General features: G+C 35.8%; 1 protein-coding gene across 6 annotated transcripts in view; it reads right to left on the bottom strand.

Moving 5' to 3' along the window:
• TRAF3 (TNF receptor associated factor 3) overlaps positions 1-21,765 on the bottom strand; it is a 155,047-nt gene that overhangs the window by 67,076 nt on the left and 66,206 nt on the right. For all 6 annotated transcript variants that reach the window (XM_027849310.1, XM_027849313.1, XM_027849311.1 and 3 more), the window contains one exon: positions 7,193-7,313. The gene's annotated coding sequence lies outside the window, so the exon portion shown is untranslated. The remainder of the gene's footprint in view (positions 1-7,192; positions 7,314-21,765) is intronic.

The raw sequence follows: 21,765 nt of genomic DNA, 5'->3' as shown, positions 1-21,765 counted from the left end.
AATGAGATGGAGGAAGAGGTAGCTTTAAGACACTTTAATATCAGAGTTTAACAATAACAATTTGCTGGATCCAGTTCAGAAAGTTATAATAAAACCCTTAAATTCAAACCTGTGCTAACCAGTGCAGAATTTTCCAACACTGAATGAAAGCACATTTATTTTTAATGAAGAAATCAGGCCCAGGATCACTTATGAATAATTAGAACTCACATTACATAGTTTTTTTAATGGTTTTCTAAACATTGTATCATCTGATCCTCTCAACAACTCCATGGGGAAGTATATTGCTATTCCCATTTTTACAGACAGGGAAAACAAGGCTCAGAAAAGCAAAACATCAGGGACAGCTAGGTGATGCAGTGGATAGAGCACTGGCCCTGAATTCAGGAGGACTTGAGTTCAAATCCAGCTTCAGACACAACACTTACTAGCTGTGTGACCCTCAGCAAATCACTTAACTCCACTGCCCAATCGCCCCTATCCCCCCAAAAAAGAAAAGCAGAACATCTTGTTCATTGTCACATTACTAGTCTGTAGAAGAATCGAGCACAGAACACGACAAGCCATTTGAGTATTGGTCCTGGTTTCTAACCATTACTTTAAGGCTGCCTCCCTATTTCACAGCTGTCTTCTATCAAGTCATACTAGCTAAAGGAAACCTGCTTGAAGACAAAAGTATGATACTAGAACTACACTGAGTTACAAGTCAGGATATATGGAAACATTCACTTCTACCCCTACAGATAAGGTATTCACAATTGTAATAAATAATGGGATGATCAGGACCCAATATAATTTCTGTATTTTCCTTTTCACAATCTTTATTTTGCAATTCATTTTGTGTGTTACTACATAACTTAGTTATCATAAGAGTTCAAAGACTTACAGACAACTGAAAGGGCAAGTGAGAGGCATATGGTGTTTTTAAATGCTTGCAAAGAGGATATTATTCATGAAGTGTATGGTTAGAAAAGGAGTTGGACCAGCTGTGTAGTAAAAATGAAAGATAAGAGAGTAGCCCGAATGCCATATTGGTATTTAACTGCCTATTAAGAGACCAAGAAGAAGGCCTCCACCATTTCTGAATTTGAATTTATGGAAGGGCATGAAAAAGAACAGCACAGGGATGAAGAGAAATGGATATATTGCCAACATACACCAATGGAGAGATTCTCATCAGTGGGTTCACAGGTCACTTAAGTATTATTATTATTTTTATTATATCATAAAACTATTTATTTTAATTTCATTACATTTTAAGCACGAGTTTATTACTCCTAGAATTCATGTATTTCACCAAAAGAATATATAACAAATTTTATTATCAGAGAATACAGGAAAGTCATTTTTATAGAATTTTACTTTCCACATAACTACTCCTAATACCTTTCTCCATATATTATTTTGTTTCTGTCCCTTTTTTGTACTTGTGATGTATTATTTTGTATTATAGTAAGTCATTTATGCATAAAATCCTAGAGCTGGAAAAAACCTTAAAGATTATACTTGAGCAAAATTTTCCTCCCCAATACCCCAAATCAGTGGTCATCCAACCACTTGAAAATCTCCAAAGATAAGGAACTCATCAGTTCTTAAGATATTCCATTTCACATTAGGACAGCTATGATTGCTAGGAAGTATTTTCTTATATCAAACCAAAATCTGTCTCTCTATAACTTCTACCAACTGCTCCTATTCTCGTTCTTGGGTCAAGTAAATTGTGAATATATCTCTTTTCTCTATATTAGATCATGTTAAGCACTACATGTCACCTATACTTTGTATCTCCCCTACTGCCTAAGAACAGTGTTTTCTCCACATAATAGGTTCTTAATAAATGGTTGCTGAATCAAACTGTTGAAAGTATCACCTCTGTAATTTGAGGGATACCTGTATTTACCAAGAAGATATTGAGAACAGAGGTACAGACAGGGATGCATTATGTGATTAAGACTAGTGTTGGGGAGAGGAAGGGACTGACTCAATCCCTCCTACCCCATTTAAAGTAACTAAAAAGATACCCTAGTCCTGAAACTTCTATAAAGTGGGAACACTTACATTGAATCAATCAATCAAGAGTGTTAAACTAGGTATGAAAAGTCCTTAATCAATTTGGAAGGAGTGAAAATTGATAGAAGAAATGAAATGACACTACACAGGGAGTATATTAGGATTTATTGAGAAGACTTAGTCATATCCTATGGATTTGGGATAAAAGAGCATATCCATTTGGAACTTAGCATTCTCTAGTGGCAAGCCAAGCTAGAGGAGGGAGCTATTTGGAGGTGGGGGGAAGAAAGTATCTGACTCGTCTTCCTGCTTGTCTACAGGATGACCTTGTGAACCTCAGAAGGTAGTGAGACTGAGGATTTCCCAAGGGCATCTTAGCAATGTCTCCAGAACATCTAATGATTAGGAGCCAAAGACAAATTACACTTGCTGAGGAAAGGCAGCTACAGGACTCTACAAGCAGACCAGTAAAAAGCTACATCATACCTAAGTGGAACTTCACAAAGGCTCCACGAGTGATAAAGGGACTCCCAGCTTCGCTACCACATGTGCTCACTAAGCTTGAGCCCACTTTTTCATAGACTCTCCATGGACCTGTGAGAGAGGGCGTGCCTCTGGTTTGGGGGAGTGTTTTGTACCAACTGTTCTTACTATGCCACTGTAGCAAATACCCAGTTCTAATAGCTAGTTAAGTCTGGCTACCTAACTGATATCAACTGATAATTAATGAAGGAAGCACATCAGTAGGGACTCATAAGCAGTATTACTAGAAAAAGAAAAACCCAAGCTCAGGGCTACTCCTAGATCTCTAAAGGGAGAGGCAGCCAGCTCTACTTTGGGGACCCACCCTCCCAGTGCAAGGGAGAATTAGGAAAGTGAGCTCAGGAATGCATGACACTAGGAAATATTTAATGAAAAAAGCACAGAGCTGGGAGTCATAAATATGTCCCTCTCCAAAAGAAAAAAAATATTCCTTGGGGTCTATATAAACTGTGGATTAAATATTTCATATACATGTTTACCTCCTGTTGCCAAGATGTGACAATGCTAAGAAATATTTTTGTACTTTACCTCAATATGCAACTTGGCTGGAAATTAGAAAGTGAAAATAAAAGTGCGTCTGCTGACCAAAGGATGTTCCAAGAACTGGAAATCCCGGGGAAAACCAAAAAAGGGAACAATCAGATAAACAAAACAAAACAAATGCTGCTGTCAACACAAAAGCATTACTGAACATGCTTCCTTACTGTGGTGATTGTATGTAGAAATGCAGACTGAGAGAGGCCAATGGAGATGTGAAGTAGCTAAAGGATAGAAATAAACAGGAGGAGGAAGCATAATTACACAGGTGTTCCCCCACCTTAAAAAAAAAAGTCTCAGTGTGGAAAACCACATTGATAGAAATAAATTGGTTCTCACTCCTTCTTGATATTCTACTGAGAAGGAACCTCTAGATTGTGCAAAATGGAAGCAGACCTTTTTTAACCAAACATCTACAAAACACAGTAAGATCTTACATGTGCATAGTACTTTACAATTAAAAAGAACTTTCTTATTTTATGTTATTCAGTTCTCACAACTCTGGGAGGTAAGTAGTATTATTATTTCCATGAAACCTAAGGGTAGAAATGATTGTTGTTCTCAAATATTTGAAGGACTCTCATGAGAAGAGGGATTAAGCTGATCTACTTGACCCCAAAGGATATCACTAGAGTCAATGAATAGAAAGACATGAAAGAGATGCAGGTTTCAGTTTTACATACAGAATTTTTTCCCAAGTTATAGCTGTTCAAAAACGGAATGAATTGCCTGGGACATAGTGAGGTACCAGTCACTGCAGGGCTTCAAGCAGACGGTGGAAGATCACTTATGAAGGATATTGTAGAAGAGTAATCCTGTTTCGAAGGGGTTGAACTAGATGACCTCTAAGGCTCCTTCCACTTCTGAGATTCTAAGAATCTATGAAACTGGGTCTTAGTTGGTTGCGATTCAAAAGTAGTTGCTAGTAAATGGCACAGCTACAATTCAAATACAGTCTTTGGACCCTAAATTTAGTGCATTCTCCACTTTGCCATGCCCCCTTTGGACTACTCAGTGCCCTATCTTAAAAACAGAAAACAACAACAAATACCTTTGTTCAATTAAAAGACAGACAAAAACTTAACTATAATATATATGTGCACATATATATTTTTTAGTTTTCAGAAAAACAAAAGCAGACATGAGGCTCAGAATGTATCCAATAAGCTTGTGATTTATAAGTTTAGGGTTCTTAAGAAGACTTCATTCACTCATCTCTTCACTCATTACCTAATATTGTTTGAGCCCATTCTATGGGCAAAGCAGATGATGTGAAGGCTACCACCAAAAAAAAAAAAAAAATAAAGAAGGAAAGAAAAGAAAAGAAAAGAAAAGAAAAGAAAAGAAAAGAAAAGAAAAGAAAAGAAAAGACTAAGGCGTAACTTGTGCTCACAAGAAGTTTATAACAAATCGCATACGTACTTATCTAGGAAGAGAAGAAAATAGGTTGGAGGGATACAGCGAAAAGGTACTAAATGTGCTATCAGAGGACCCAGAGTCAAGCCCTATCTCTGCCACTTGCTACCTGTATGACTTTGAACAAATCACTGAATGCCTCCAGGCTTCCTTGCCTTTCCTGTAAAATGAGAGACTTGAACTGGATAGCCTCCAAGGTCCTGTATGGCTCTAAACCTGTGAGCCTGTGGCTTTCCGAGAAAGGACGGGCAGGTTCAAATCAATGACAGCAGATGGGATAGGGACTTTGGGGGCCATCCAGCCTAACCTGTAGCTGAAAAAGTAACACTCTCCATTATGATTTTCTAAAAGACAGACTTCAAAGATGGCGGCATCGATCAATGTTTATTGAATTCAATCCTGACACTGTCCAGAGGAGGTAATGGAGGTTTATTCAACCTGTCTAGGTTCATTCAGGGAGTTCCCTTGCCTATCACAAGCTGGAGAGCACCCTGGGTGCAGTTTCTGGTCTACTACTGGCTCTTCTTCCCACTACTTCACAGGATTCCAAAATCAGAGATTTACAGCTGGAAGAAGGAACCAGAGGCCATCGAGTTCAACTCTCTCAATTTACAGAGAAGGAAACAAAGGCTGAAGAGGGTTAAGTGATTTGCCCATGGTCACTCAGTTAGTAAATGTCAGAGGCACCAAAATATTTGTTATTGTTGTTGTTCAGTTGTTTAGTTGTGTCCAACTCTTTGTAATCTTGTAAGAATTTTCATGGTGAAGATACGAGAGTGGTTTGCCATTTCCTTCTCCAGTAAATTAAGGCAAATAGAGATTAAGTGACTTGCCCAGGGTCACACAGCAAGTGAGCGTCTGTGGCCAAATCTGAACTCAGGTCTTCCTGACTCCAGGTCCAATGCCCTATCCACTGAGCTGCCTCAAAGTATTGTATTTCATGAAAACAAAATAGGAAAACTTGAGAATTTCACTTTATACCATTTTTAAGGAATTTAATTATTTTATGAAGTTAGATATGCTATAATTTCCGGGGTTCATCTTTGTACTTATAGCAGTATGGTGTAGAAAGAATACTGACATATAAACAGACCTAGTTTCTAGTTCTGGTTTAACTGTGTGGATGAAGAAACTCATATAGTGTTTCTGGGTCTCAGTTTCCTCATCTATAAATGCCAAAGTTCAATCTAATTTGGTAAATATATATTAAATGTCTGTTCTGTGTATGAGACTGTCCTTGATGTAGAGGATACAAAAATGAAAGTGACAAAAATTTTACATTGTTAGCTTTTTGCTGGCAGAGACTAAGTAAAGTAGAAATAAGATATACATATAAATAACTACAATAAAAGTTAGAACATGACTAAGTTATAGGAGTGATCAGATAGAGTGGCCTGAGGAATTTAATGAAGGAGGAATCATGGCTACTAGCATGGCAAAGGGAATCAGGGTATGCCTCAAGGAAGAAGTAACATCTGAGTGATCCCTTCCCATACCAAAAAGATGCGATTTTACAATGTTAAGGAGAATTCTGCAGGTAGTCAAAAAGCAAAATCTGATGATTAAATGTATACAACCCTCTGTTTAAAGATTTTTTAAAACTTACTTTCTTTACATATGCAATACACCTCTTTACATTTTTCCAACACACCAAATGCAAGTGTGTATATTTTTTGCATAATTGGTTTTAGATTCAAAGGCATAATTTTATTATTTTAAACCTATTGTTGGAAGATCTGAGTTCAAATGTGGCCTCAGAAACATGATACTTTCTAGCTGTGTGACCTTAGGCAAGTCACTTAACCCTAATTGCCTCACCAAAAAAAAAACAAAAAAAAAAAACCTATTGTACATCCATCTAAATATTCAAACATGATACTTGAGTCCTTCATTTCAGGTACAAAGTGCCATTTAACCATCAAGAATACAAATTAAACGTGTACTGACTTATGGTTTATAACAGTGTTTCCAAACTGCAATGAAATATTCTTTATACTGCAATGCTAATTAGAATGTCTAAAGAATGATACATTATTTTGTTTTTTGAACTCTTGCAAAAACTATGTTAAGAAGCAAACACTTCAGTAAACTAAAGGACCCAGTATGCTCCTAAAGCATTTCTTTATCTTCATGCAATTCTTCCTGCTTGTTTCAATAAGTGGTCTGATCCTATAGGAAAATACATGCAAAGGCAATTCAGATCTTGTTAAGGGTGAGAAGAAAAAAAGTAACCATTACTGGCTTTAATAATATAAACTTGAAATATCATTGCATTTTGGTGTACACTATCTAAAAAAATACATTCCCAAAGGTAATGTAATGGAACAACAATTGGAACGGAAGCCAAAGGTCCTGGATTAGAATCCTGTTTCAGTCACTTATGATTTAGGTGATCCTATGTAATTCCCTTAATATCTCTGGGCCCAGTTTCCTCATTGGTAAAACGAGGGGGCAGATCTAGATACCTACAAAGTTACTTCTAGCTCTAACTCTATAAAAGAATGTAAAATTAAAAATAAAAACAGAAACAGAAATAATATATAGTAGGCACTCAAAAACTTCAAGTTTCTGAAACTGAAAATTAAAAATACATTATAGTTTTGAGCTGAACCGCATTTTTACTTCTAAGTAAAGCAAATTAGTATTATCAGTATATGATGTAATTGAAAGTTTCCTATTAACATACCTGTAAGTCATATGCAGGCAAGGGATAGCTAAGCCTGAGTAGGAGTAAGACTTCAATAAAGATTTTCAGTGAAGCAATTTCAACTTTATCTTTCTTCAAACAGTGCGAGGTTGCCCCTTAGCTAAAAAAGCAAGTAAATTCCATATTAGTGTCTTGTCTGGAAAGTCTTAAAAACCATACAAAATGAATTTTCATAAATGGAACCCTATAATCCCATGATCCTTCATAGTATCATAACACTTAGTTAGACTTAGGAATTGAAGGGATTTTAGAGATCAAATAATATAAGCCCCTCATTTTACAAATGAAGAACAATGATACCTGAAGAAGGTAAGTAACCAGCTCAAAGGTTACACAGAGAGTAGGCAGTAGTCACTAGTCAAACTCAGGTCCTCTGGTGCCCAATGCAATCACTTTTTACTCACACACTAAGGGAAGCAGTGAGGTATAGCGGAAAGAACACTAGTTTGGAGACAGCAGTGGACCCAAGAGATTCAAATCTCAGATCTTCCACTGACTACCCTATGTGACCTATATATATTAATGTATAGGTCACATAGGGTAATCAGTGGAAGATCTGAGAATCAGATGCTTTTTAAAGCTTCTTTCAACTATAACTCTATAATATTATGATTCTATTCCCTGATAATGATCAAGAAAAGAGAATGAATCCTGGAGCAGGAAGGTGCCAAAGAGAGTATCTAGTTCAACCCTCTCATTTTACAAGATGAGAAACCAACTTAATTTTAATATGAAATATTATCCTAAAAGTATTTGTTATCATATACAATTAATAGTGCCATTTGTGTATTAAAAGACAACCAGACCACATAACAAAATGCAAGGGATACAACTGGGGCATAAATGGCCCTTTTATATTATGTCTCATAATTTTAAAAAGACCCAGCTGCAACAACTGCTACCAAGTCAATTTATTGATTGGTAAAGGTAGGCATCCAGCTCTCTGAGCACATTAGTTCAATTAAAAGCAAATCAACAAAGAAATTTCATTTCCTGAGTTTGCAGGGTTACAGTCCTACTGAAATTTGCCTGTTCATTTTGTAAGTACTCCCAGCTTCCCAACCTAACTAATAATGAAGTTGGTAGTAAAGTACTTGGCAAGCATAATGAGATCCCCTTCATCACCACAAAAGAATAAACAGCATATATCCAAGACAAGACAAAATGTGTGTGTATATCTAGCCAAGTTTCGAAAATTATGCTTCCTTTTGTTTGAAAATGCAATCATTGGAGAATCAGAAATAACGAAACTCAATAACCTACAGTTCAATAATCCCTCTCCCCCAAATAAATTACTTAGGAAAGACTCCCTATATGATAAGAACTTTGAGAACAACTGAAAAGCAATCTGGAAAAAATTAGGTTTAAATCAGTATCTTATACCATATTCTATAACAAATTTGAAATGGATACATGACCTTAATATGAAATACCATGAACAATTAGCAGAGAAGCACATCATATACCTTTCACAGCTATGGGTAGGAAATGTTTTCTTAACTAAAGAAGGAGACAGATGAAATTACAAAAGATAAAATTGATAATACGGATTATGCGAAATTGAAAGTCTTCTCCACGAACAAAATTAATGTATCTAGAACAACAAAAGAAGTCATAAAATGGGGGAAATATTCTTTGTATCAAATTTCTCAGATAAGAGTTTATTATCCAAGATATATAGACAACTAACACACACACACAGACCCAAACATATATAAAATATACATATATGTATATAATAACTAAAGATGATTTCCCGATATAGATAAGTAGTTAAAGAATATAAACAAACAGTTCTCAAAGGAAGAATTGTAATCCAGCAACAAACAAATGAAAAAATGTTCTAAATCACTACTAAGAGAAATATAAATCAAAATAATCCTAGGGTTTTATCTCACACCAGCAAATTGGCAAAGATGACAAAAGATAGGAATAGTAAATGTTGCAGAGGCTGTGGAAAGATATAATGTATTGTTGGTAGGGTGAGAGTGGAGTACAGTCCAGAGCAGGCCAGGCCCCAGAAAATTAGCAGCAGGCCTTAGAGGTGACTGAATCAGTTGCTGTCGTACCTTCTGGAGATCTCAGCCCACAGAAGGTAAGGGGGTCAAAGAAATGGTCAGAAGGAGATAAAAGGAGACCCTTTGCTGGCACTGGGTAAAGGACTCATTGCATTGCCCATATGCAGTTCTGGGTCACAGTCCCAGGGTGAGGAGGAAGAGGAGCACTAGCACACTAGAGTGTGCAGCCTCAGGGGCACAGGGATCCTGTTCACAGTTCTATGGTGGAGAAAAATGGTTACGGTTCCTAACAGATCAGAGCACAGGCCAGGAAAGCACTGACCACACTTCTCCTTAAATCATACTACCTTGGAAGAATGAAAACTTACAGATCCCCCAGAACTAGCTCTGAACACAGCAGCACTAAAAACCTGAAGCTTAGGATAATCCCTCCTCCACCCCAGGAGTTAAAGTTAAAAGTAAAGAAAAAGGATGGAAAAATAAGCAAACCTCAAAAACAGAACCTAACCATAGGAAATTAGTATGGTGACTGGGAAGATCAAAACACAAACTCAAAAGAAGACAATGAGATCAACGCAACTACATGCAAAGTCTCAAAGAAAAATGTGAATTGGTTGCAGGCCCTGGAAGAGGTCAAAAAGGATTTTAAAAACCAAATAAGAGGGGCAGAGGAAAAATGGGGAAAAGAAATGAAAGTGATGCAAAAAAGAGTCAACAGCTTGGTAAAGGAGGCACAAAAAAAGTGCTAAAAAAAAAAATAACACCTTAAAAAACAGAATAGGCCACAGTCAGCATAACACAAGATTTAGCAGCTTCTACATTTAAAGGACCAAAAAGCTAAAGGGCAGAGGAGCTAGGATTACCACCAAGAATCATCTACCCAGCAAAACTGAGTACAGTCCTTTGGGGGGGTAAGGGGGTAAGGGACATTTAATGAAATTGAGGAATTTCAAGCATTCCTGATGAAAAGACCAGAGACGAACAGAAAATATGACTTTCAAATATAAGACTAAAGAGAATCATAAAAAGGTGAATAGGAAAGAGAAATCATAAGGGATTCAATAAGATTAAACTATTTACAACCTACATGGGATAATGATACTTGTAACTCCTAAGAATTTTTTCTTTATTACGACAGTTAGAAGACATGTACATAGACAGAGGGCATGGGTTAAGTGGACTATGATGGGATGATATCCAAAAAAAACAAAATTAAGGGATGAGAAAAGGGAAAACACCGGTAGAAGGGAGAAGGCACAGGTAGAATGGGGTAAATTATTTCGCATAAAAGAGGCATGAAAGAACTTTTATAATTGTGGGGAAGATGGGGGGGTGGCAGGCAGCTTGAATCTTACTCTCCTCAGAACTGACTCAAAGAGGCAATAATATACATACTCAGTTGGGTATAGAAATCTATCTTATTCTACAGGGAAGTAGGAAGGGAGGAGAACAAGGGGTGGGGCTGATAGAAGGGGAGGGTGGATTGGGGGAGGTGGTGGTCAGAAGCAAAACACTTTTGAGGAGGTACAGGGGAAAGAAGAGAAAGGGAAAGATAAACAGGAAAAAACAGGGTTAAAGGGAAATAAACAGTAATCATAATTGTGAATGTGAATGGGATGAATTCACCCATAAAACTGAAGCAGAGTAATTAAAAATCAAAATCCTACAATAAGTTGTTTATGTGAAATTCATCGGATACAGAGAGATAGAACTGTACAGTAAGGTAAAGGGGTAGAGGAGAATCTATCATGCTTCAGATGAAGCTTTAAAAAAGCGCAGGAGTAGCAATGATAATCTCAGACAAAGCAAGAGCAAAAACAGATCTAATTAAAAGACATAAGCAGGGAAACTTCATTTTGCTAAACAGACTACGAAAACAATTTAGAATTATGTAAATAAAGTGACTAAAATGTCCATACCTTTGACCCAGAGATTCTATAACTAGGTATATATCAAAAGGAGGTCACTGATAAAAAGAAAGTCCTCATATATACCAAAATATTTATAGCATCACTTTTGTGATAGCAAAAAATGAAAATAAAGTAATTCATCAATTGGGGAATGGCTAAACAAATTGTAGTCCATGAATTAAATGGAATATAACTATGCTGCAAGAAATGACAAACATGGGGAACACAGAGAAGCATGGAAAGTTTACATAAACTGAAGCAGAGTAAAGTAAGCAGAATCAAGAAAACAATATACACAATGATTAAAACAATGCAGATAGAAAGAACAACAAACAATAAAACTCAATTTGCAAAATCAGAAAAAACAAGCATGACCCAAAAGAAGAGGTATAAGAAAACACCTCCCCCTTATTGTCAGATTTTTTTCAATGTATTGATCAATTCTGTGGGTTTTTTTTCCCTTTCTTCCTCTTAAAAACGTATTTGTTATATAGAAAGGCCCTCTGGGAAGAGGTAGGGGGAGGGAAATAGTAAATTTAGGGGATGTCAAAACAAAGGCTATCAGTAAAAATGCATTATAAAAATATTTTTAAAAATAAAAACAAATTGTACCCTTTATATCACTGTTGACCAGAGAACATGAACTTTTTGCCCTTGACAGTATTTTTTTCAATGACATGTAAAGACAGTCTTCAACATTCTTTTTTGTAAAATTTTGAGTTCCAAATTTTTCTCCTTCCCTCCGTACCCTCCCTCCTCCCCAAGATATCAAACAATCTGATATAGGTTATACATGTACAATCATGTTAAACATTTCCACATTAGTCATGTTGTGAAAGAAGAATCAGAACCAAAGGGAAAAACCACTAGAAAGAAAAAACAAAACAAAAAAAAAGTGAAAATAGTATGCTTCAATTTGCATTCAGACTCCATAATTCTTTTTCTGGATGTGGTTAGCATTTTCCATCACAGGTTTTTAGAATTATCTTGGATCACTGTATTGCTGAGAAGAGCTAAGTCTATCATAGTAATCATCACATAATGCTGCTGTGCACAATATTCTCCTGGTTCTATTCACTTCACTCAGCATCAGTTCATATAAGTCTTTCCAGGTTTTTCTGCAATCTGCATGCTCATCATTTCTTACAGTACAACCCACTACATTCATATACCACAACTTATTCAGTCATTTCCCAACTGACAGGCATCCCCTCAATTTCCAATTCTTTTGCTACCACAAAAAGAGCGGCTATAAATATTTTTGTGCATGTGGGTCCTTCACCCTTTTCTATGATCCCTTTGAGATACAAGAGAATATGAACTTTTACTATAAAACAGGGAGCTTGATTCATCAAATAAATATTATGAGCATGGAGAGCATACTTTTTTGTCCCGAAAAATCTGTGCATTTGGGGCAGCTAGGTGGCACAGTGGATAGAGCACCCACCCTGAAGTCAGGAGGACCTGAGTTCAAATCCGGCCTCAGACCAAGCACTTGACACTTATTAGCTGTGTGACCCTGGGCAAGTCACTTAACCCCAACTGCCTTTAAAAAAAAAAGAAAGGAAAAAGAAAGATGATTCCCAGATTGATAAATCAATAAACATTTAATAAGTGCCTACTATGTGTTAGGCACTGAGCTAAGCACTGACGATACAAAAAGAGGCAAAAGACAGTCCCTGCCTTCAAAGAGCTTACAATTTAAAGGAGGAAACAACCTAAAAACAAATACATATAAAGCAAGCTATATACAGGATAGACAGAATCTATCTATGCGGCTGTAGCCCCTCCTCCGAACTCCAGTTTCATATCATTAACTGCTCCTTACATATCCTGAACTGGATATCCTTTGGGTATTTATTCTTTTCCCTCTCCCCCCCCCCCACTCCAAAACTTCCCATATTCCCAACTTTACTATTATTGCACAGGGCACCACCATCTTCTCAGTCACCCATGTTTGTAATCTAGGTGTCATCTTCTAATCCTCACTTGCAGCTCAGGCCACATGTTCAATCCATTGCCAAATCTCATCATTTCTACCTTCTACAATCTCTCATATACATCTCCTTCTCTCCATTCACACCGTCACCACCCTGGTACAGGCTCTTTTCACTTCACTCCTGAACAACAGACTTTTAGTTGATCTCCCTGCCTCAAAAGTCCTCCCCACTGCAGTTCATCTTCCACTCAGCTGCCAAAGTGACTAAAGCACAGGTCTGATCATATCATCCTTCCTTCCTCTCCTTAATAAACTCCAGGATCAACATAAAATCCTCTGTTTGCTTTTAAAGCCCTTCACAACCTGGTCCCCTCCTACCTATCCAGTCTTCTCACACATTTTATGATTTAGTGACACTCGTCTTTTTGCTATTCACTGGTCTGTTTGCTGTTTCCCCAATACTAAGTGTCTCCCAAATCCAAGCTTTTTCACTGGCCATTCTCTGTGCCTAAAATGCTCTCAGCCCTCCTGGCTTTCCTGGCTTCTTTTAACACTCTGCTCAAATCCAGTAAATTCTTTGAGAGGCCTTTCAGAGTCCTCTCTACGGAATAACTTCCTAATTTGCACTTTTATATGAATATATGTAAATACTGTGTGTATACATAGTTGTTTGCATATGGTCTCCCCAAAGCTCCTTAGGGTGGAGACTTTTTTTTTCATTGTATTATCTACCTTAGAAAATGCGCCAAGCACATAGTAAATAACGGAAATGCTTATTAATTGACTGAAATGTAAAGTAAAATAGCAGAAGCTTCACCTTAAACACAATCAAATGCCAAAGAAGTTTATAAAAGATGGAAGCAGTCAATGTTAGAGGGGCCATTATTAGAGCTATGAATTGGTGCAACCTTTCTGGGAAAAAAAATTTAGAATTATGTGAGAAATGTTACTGTGAGAAGCTGTTTATGGTACTCGAGCCAATGAACCCAGTACTGGGTTTGTACTTGAAGGAGATTAATGATAGAAGGAAAAGTTTCATACGTAACAAAATATTTACAGTGGCATATTCTCAAATGGTAAAAATTTGTAACCACATTTTATACCCAATGTTTGTCTAATGGTTATGCCATAAGAAATAATTAACATAAATTCAGAGAAACATAAGATTTATATGAACTGATAAAGATCAAGAAAGCGGAACCAAGATTACATATAATAATGTAAATGAAGACAATACTAAAAGAAAACATGATTTAAGCCAAATATAAATAGTATGCTTTGGTTCTAGATGATTGAAGTTAAAATATACCTCCCCCCTTTCTGTTAACAAATGATAAACACTAAAAGTAGAACGTGCTGTCATTTGAAATCAATATAGTAAATGGTTTTGTCAAAGTCTTAAAGTCCCAATTTAGCAGAATGGGGTATATGACTAATGTGTTCTAACAAAGTATATCAATAAGGATTTTTTAAAAAGAATAAAAGAAATGATAGAGCTGAGCTAAGATGACCTCTAAAGGTCCTTCTAGGTCTGAAATATGATGGTTTTCAGTCAAAAGGACAATGTTTCCTCTTCTTCTTTCCCAATTATACACTACTAGCTAATAATTTGGTTATTTTAAAAATAAATTATGCTGTACAATCTGAATCGCTACTGAAATATTAGAAATGTTTCCAGAATTTTAAAGCCAGAAGAGACTTTATAGGTCATTTACTTCAACTCTTTTATTTTACAGAAGAGGAAACTGAGGCCACCAAGAAATTAAGTGCCTACAGTTACATAAATCAATGAATCATTTGGTAATAACTTCTCTCCTTTTTTTTGTTTCTCCCTATCACTTCAAAAACATTTTCTTTTATTTTAGCAATGGGAAAATTAAAGACCTAAGGGCAACTGCATATATTTCAAACTATTATCAATGAAAGTAATTAAATAAGAACAAATACACGTGCCTCCAAATTGCCCAAAAGCAACCATTTTTTCCATGTTATTTTTAAAAATTCACTTGATTTCCTGAATTTCTAACTCCTTAAATTTGGTAGTCCATTAAGATTAATTTGTACATTTATGAAAAAGATCTCTCACTTCTCCAGTTCTTCAAAGCACTTTGCTTGGTCCTCCTTTGTTGTTTGAGGACCTGTCTTTCCTTTCATTATTAGGTAGTAAGGTCCTGGAAAGCAAGTTTTTAGTTACAAATGAATAGAGAGAGAGTTTGATAGAGAGATAGATGTACATAAAAACATATATACTATATATGTGTATATATATATATATAGTATGTGTATAGTATGTATGTGTGAATGTGTATTTATATATGTATGTATGTATGTATGTATTTCCAGGGCCCTGCACATACTATGTACATGGTGAATTAGACTGAATAAAAATTTGAAAGTGTGATCCCCAAAAGAATTTAAAAACAGAAGAGACAAATCACTATGCTGGAACAGTTTTGAAACTAGGATTTAGTGACGAGATTTGTTTTTTTTTTAATAGGTTTTCTTGTAGCCTCAATGACCTGATATATATTAATTTTTTAAATTACAATCAACCATCCATCACTATTACACACATTTCACACCTAAAAGAAGTGATGGAAGAAGGAGAGAAAAATCCTTATTTTGTTTTCCATTTATGGTTATGTGGATAATTTTCATGGTATCCCTCATTGTATCCTTTAAGTCTCTTCAAATTTAATAACTAGAGTGCTGAATGATCCCCCTGGCATATATTTAATTATTTTACATATAAAATTTGCTCCTCCCACTACTGAGATTACCAGGTCCAACAATACTTTCACAAATACAGCTAAATAACTCATAGGGTTATTGAGATGCTAAAAAGAGATAACGTATGTAAAATATTTTGTGAAGATTAAAGCATTATAAATGTCAGTAATTATTATCATTACGATCTCTCCTGTACTCCTGTGACTGGACTTCTCTGTTTCCAGTCTTTCCCTTCTCCAGTCAATCCTCCACACAGCTGCAAAAGACCTCTGACCACGTTAACCTCCTAAGCAAAAATCTTCCATACTATTTCTTGCCTTAGTAGAATCACCTTGAAATTCCTGTTAAAGAGGTCTTTCAAATAAGCCCTTTGATTTGGCATGATAGTTTCACTTGAATTGGTTATGAATCATTTAGATTTGCTCAGTAAATTTAAAATGAGAGGCAACATCAAAATCAGTAAGGTATCAAAAGAAATCCCAAACCCTAATCAATATTTTAAATGTAAAACATTCTGCTGACAACACATTTTGAAGAAATCAAACTGACGATTTAATAAAAAGTCTGTAACAGATAATTTTTAAAATAAATTTACCAAAGCTATAAGGTAGCTAAGAAAGTTTTCTTACTGTGTTTGGATGGTGATACTCAACGATACAGAAAGAAGTTAAAATAACCTGGAAAACTTTTTATAGCAAAGCATTAAATTGATCCTCCCATCATATGAAAATCAGATTTAGACATGCATGTACTATGTGGAATACCAGCAAAATGCTTACTCTAGATGGAGCCCACAACTGAGAAGTAACTTTAGGACTAACTGGCTTAGTATGTAGAAAAGAGTGCTAGAGCTGGGGTCAGAAGACCTAGACTGTGGGTAAGTCCCTTCTCTCCCTGAGCTTCAGTTTCTTTGTTGGCAAAATGGGGATTAATATTCACATTGTCAAGTGTTGTTAATTCTACCTCCATAACATCTCTCACGTCCATCTTCTCTCCACTCACATGGCAGTATAAAGTACCAGATATGGAGTTAGAAAGATCAAGGTTCAAATTCCACTTCTGATATTTACAAACGACCAAGAGCAAATCACTTGACCTCTCTATAACTTAATTTTCTCAGGCAAAATGGGAACACCTCTAGTACTCACCTCACAGAATTGCTGTGAGGCTCAAACAAGATAATATATGTAAATTGCTTTGCAACTTTAAAGCACTATGTAAAATGTCAGTTATTCATATTACCATTGAGTCTTCTGAACTACTACAACAATTCTCCACACAGCTGCTAAAATAATCTTGCTAATAATCTGACCTTTCACTCTCCTGATCAAAAGTCTTCAATGGCTCCCTATTGTTTATAGAAAAATAAATTCTCAGCATAGCATTTAAAACTCTCCATGATCTAGGAGCATTCTAGTTTTCCATATGTTTCATATTACTACCCATCATATTCTGTCCTCCATGCCTAGAACACATTAACTTCTTACCTCCTCTTGGAATTCTTATCTTTATGACTAGGCCTAAATGTCACAATTCCATAAGGTAAGTCATTCCTGATCAATCAATCAATAGCACATAATGAACACTTACTATGAGCCAGGCACTGTACTAAACATAGAGGATACACAGAAAGACAAAAACAATGTTACTTTCCTCAAGGGGCTCATATTCTAATGGCGGCTGTGGGATGAGAAGGAAAGGTATACAAAAGATGTTGTAAAAGTAGAAACAATAAGATTTGACAATAGATTAGATACCTGGAGTGAGAGCAAGTGAGGAATCAAATATGACTCTGAGGTTGTAAACCTGGGTAAGTAAGGATGGTGGTACCCTCCATAATAATGGGAAAGTTGGGGAGAAGAAGGTTTGGGGAGAAAGACAGTGAGTTTTATTCTGAACATGTTCAGTTTGTGATGACTATAAGACATCCAAAAGGCAAAAGGAATGTTGGAGCCAGGTGATGTGGGAGTGTAATTCAGAAACTGAGAATAGGGCTGGAGGGTTATACTTGGAAATCATCTTCATAAAGATGATAATTGAACTGATGGGAGTTGGTGAGATCTCCAAGGCAGCAATATAGAGAGAGGGAAAAGAAAAGAGAGCCCAGGACGGAGGCTGAAGGGATACCCACAATCAGTGGCCATGATATGGATGAAGATGCAACAAGAGAGACAGACAAGAAACGGTTAAAACAGGGGAGAGGAGAACCAGGAGAGAAAAATAGAATGAAAATTTAGAGAAGAGAGTGTATCCAGGGGAATGTGGTGATTAACAGTGTCAAAGGTTGAAGAGAGAACAAAAAAGAGTGAAGATTAGTTAAGGAAAAGCCATTAGACTTTGCAATTAAAAGATCATTAGTAATTTTGGAGAGGGCAGTTTCAGCTGAATAAGATTAAAAGAGATTACAGAGGGTTTCGAAGTGAGTGAAAGGAAAGAATCCACTAAGGGTGGATGGCCTTCTCAAGGAGTTTAGCTGAAGAGATACTGTCTGATAGTGGGGATGGTCAGACCAAGAGTTATTTTTGTTTGTATTATGGGGAAGACAAGGGTATGTTTGCAGGTCACTGGGAGGAAGCCAATAGGTAGCGAGAGATTGAAGATTAGAGAGAGGGTGAGGATGATAGAGGCTTGATAAACTTCTGGAGAGGGAATGAGATAAAGACAGACTTGCATTGGCAAGGGGCAAGGTCATCTGTTCAGTAGAGACAGGACCAAAGGAAGAGATTGTAGGGGAAGATGTTTCAGTGACATGAAGTGAGCAGGAAGGAAGATGTTAGGGCTCTCTCCCTCTTTAAATTACCTTAGAGCTATTTATCTATGGTCATGTTGTATTCTTCCAGTGGACTATAAACTCAAGCAGGGCCTGGCTTGGGGTTTCTTCTTTGTACAGGATAGTATAAGCATTTAATAAATGTTTGAGGAATTACCTGCTTCTCACAGTTATTGTGAAAAAGATATTTTATAAAGCATTATCTAAACAAGTTTTTATTGTTACAAACATTACATAGCTTTATCTGAAAGACCAGCTGAAGCCACAATCTACATTAGTATTCAGTGACATCCGATCAAGAGCAACCTGCCAACAGTTTCTTATTTTGCCAATTCTTTATATCTAATTCATTCTAATGATTTAAATCTACTACATTCTTTTAACTTGGAGAATACGTTTTATACTTTCTTTGACATTCAAAAGGCAACTATTTCTACTTGGTCACATATGAAAAAGGAAGCCAGTGTCATATAATATAAAGAGTACCAGACTTGGAACCAAAAAACATAAATCTGAGCCCCAGTTTCAGCAACCTGACTCCCAGAAAAGTGGGAAGGCATGGACCCAGCAAAGAGATTTGGAGGCAAATGAAGAAAAAAAATGACCAAGGAGAGGCAAAAGCCAATAAACTGCACAATGAGGGACATAGGAAGATGTCTACCTTGGCCCAACATAACTTTTGCAGCAATATCCTGCAGGAATTGGTGTCTTTCTAAAAGTGAGGCACAATGGAAAACAGAGGGCCAGGGAGCAAGCTCTATAAGGCAATAATAGAAACTGTTTAGAATGCAGAACTCAAAATAGGTGCCTCAAAAGTTTTGATTCCAAGAGGAATACAGAGGATAAAGAAGGACTAAATTAGTTTAAAGATCATGAATCAAAGAATAGAAGTCTAGATAGAAAGAAAGGGAAAACTATGAAGAGAGTGAAAGAAATCCTTTCTAGAAAAAAAATAAAAAAATTGAAGGGGAAGAGAAAAAGGGGAATTACACTTGACTCTTCAACTAAGTGGAGGTGCGGGGTGGGGGCAGGAATTAAAATAGATAAAAGCAAGAAAGAAAAATGAACTATAAGCAAAACTCTAAAACCAGGGAAAGGGCTAACAAATTGATAAGATGAGGTAGGCAAGAGTCTTGAGGGCAAAGCAAAGAAAGCAGCTGGGAATAAGGTTATCTTTGAAAAGATTAAGCTAAAATAACTGAAGAGACATAGTACTGTGTTTACGGTGGGAGAGGGGAAAAATCATAATTTGGAAAAGAACAGTAATATTAGAGACAAAAGAGGGAAAATATAAACCTAACTCTCATAACTTTAAATGTGAATGGATTAAAAAAATCCAATAAAACAAAATAGAGTAACAGATAAGAAAACAAAAGCTCATGATCTATGACTTACAAGAAACATTTAAAAAACAAAAACATACACGGAATAAAAATGAAGGGCTAAAAAAATACTATTGAATACATGCTATCAGACAAAGCAAAAACAAACATTTCAAAACATAATACTGAAAGGAACTACATGATACTGAAAGGAACCACAAGAAACCAACCAATATCAATACTTAATATATATGCCTTATCCATGTATATTTGCATACATGTATATTTGTTTGCATACATGTATATTTGTTTGCATACATGTGTATTTGGATACTTTAGCATTAAATTCATAATGGAAACATTAACTGAGCCTTTTGCTGTTATTGTGTCTAGTCACGTCCAATTCTCCGCGGACCCATTTTGGAGCTTTCTTGGCAAAGATACTGAAGTGGTTTGCCATTTCCTTCTCCGGCTAATTTTATGGATGAGGAATGGGGGCAAACAAAGTTAAGTGACTTGCACAGGAACATACACCTAGTAAGTGTCTGAGATCGGATCTGAACTCATGAAAACGAGTCTTCCTGATTCCGAGTCCAGTGCTCTATTCACTCTACCAGCTATCAGTGCTTAACTGAGCTATAAGAATACATAAGAGATGTCAATGTCTCTCTCAGTTTTTGATAAGTCTCAAGGAAAGATAAACAAAAGTAAAAATATAGAACTGAACAAATTGCCGGAACTGGAGCTAAAAGAGGGTAAACTTTTACAAAAACTGACTATGAATTAGGGCACAGAGATATTGCAAATAAATATAAAAAGGCAAAAATAGAAAATATATTCTTTACATATAACACAATAAAAATAGTCATCAATTAGGGATCACAAACAAAAGACAAAGACCCAAATGGAACCTTAACATTGAAATCCTAAATAATGAATGGGTCAAAGAACAAATCACAGAAACAATTGTTATATGAAAGAAAATGATTATGATAAAATGTACCAAAATTTCTGAAATGTAGCTAAAGCAGACCTATGCGGGGAAAACCTTAACTCCACAAGCATAATAAAGAGGATCTGTGAACTAAATATGTATTTTTAAAAATTAGAAAGCCAACCAATATCAAACCTAAAATATGCACAAAAGAAAAGGTACTAAAAATCAGGGAACAATTTTCAAAAAAACCACCTGTAGGAATAACAAATAAAACTAAAAGCTTAATTAATAAAATTAATAAACTTTTAGCTAATCTTATTAAAAAGAGGGCAGAAAATCAAATCCATAAAATAGCAAGTGAGCAAGGCAAAATCACAAAACCAAAAGAAATATAAAGAAAAATCAGCACTGTTAAATACAGTTAGATACTAAAAAAACTGAGAACACAAAAGAAGTAGAGGAACACTTTCAAAAACATAAAATACTTGAACTGATGGAAGACCTAACAGAGATCTTAAATAACTAAATCTCAGAAAAGAAAATAGAACTAGCCATAAAGGAACTATCAAAGTAAAAAAAAAAAAAAGACAACTACTGGTGCTGATGGATACACAGAATTCTATCAAACATTTAAAGAACAATTAGTACAGATAATACATAAATTATTTGCATAAATTGAGAAAGAAAGCAACCTATAAGAATCTTTTTAAGACAAATATAGCCTAAACCAGGGAAAAAATAAGATGAAGAACTACAGACCAGTATAATTAGTGAATATCAATTCAAAAATCTTAAACAAAATCTTGTCAAACAGACTACTGCAATTTACTTATGAAATCATTCATTATAACCAAGTTGGATTATATCCTGGGGATGCAAGAAGGTTCAACATTAGGAAAATAATAACATAATGAATCATATTAAAA

Source organism: Vombatus ursinus, unplaced genomic scaffold (genome assembly GCF_900497805.2).
Source record: "Vombatus ursinus unplaced genomic scaffold, bare-nosed wombat genome assembly UNPS02007284.1, whole genome shotgun sequence".
In the NCBI taxonomy this organism is placed as follows: domain Eukaryota; kingdom Metazoa; phylum Chordata; class Mammalia; order Diprotodontia; family Vombatidae; genus Vombatus; species Vombatus ursinus.
Note: the sequence above shows the minus strand (reverse complement) of the source record. Positions and strands in the feature narration are given on the sequence as shown.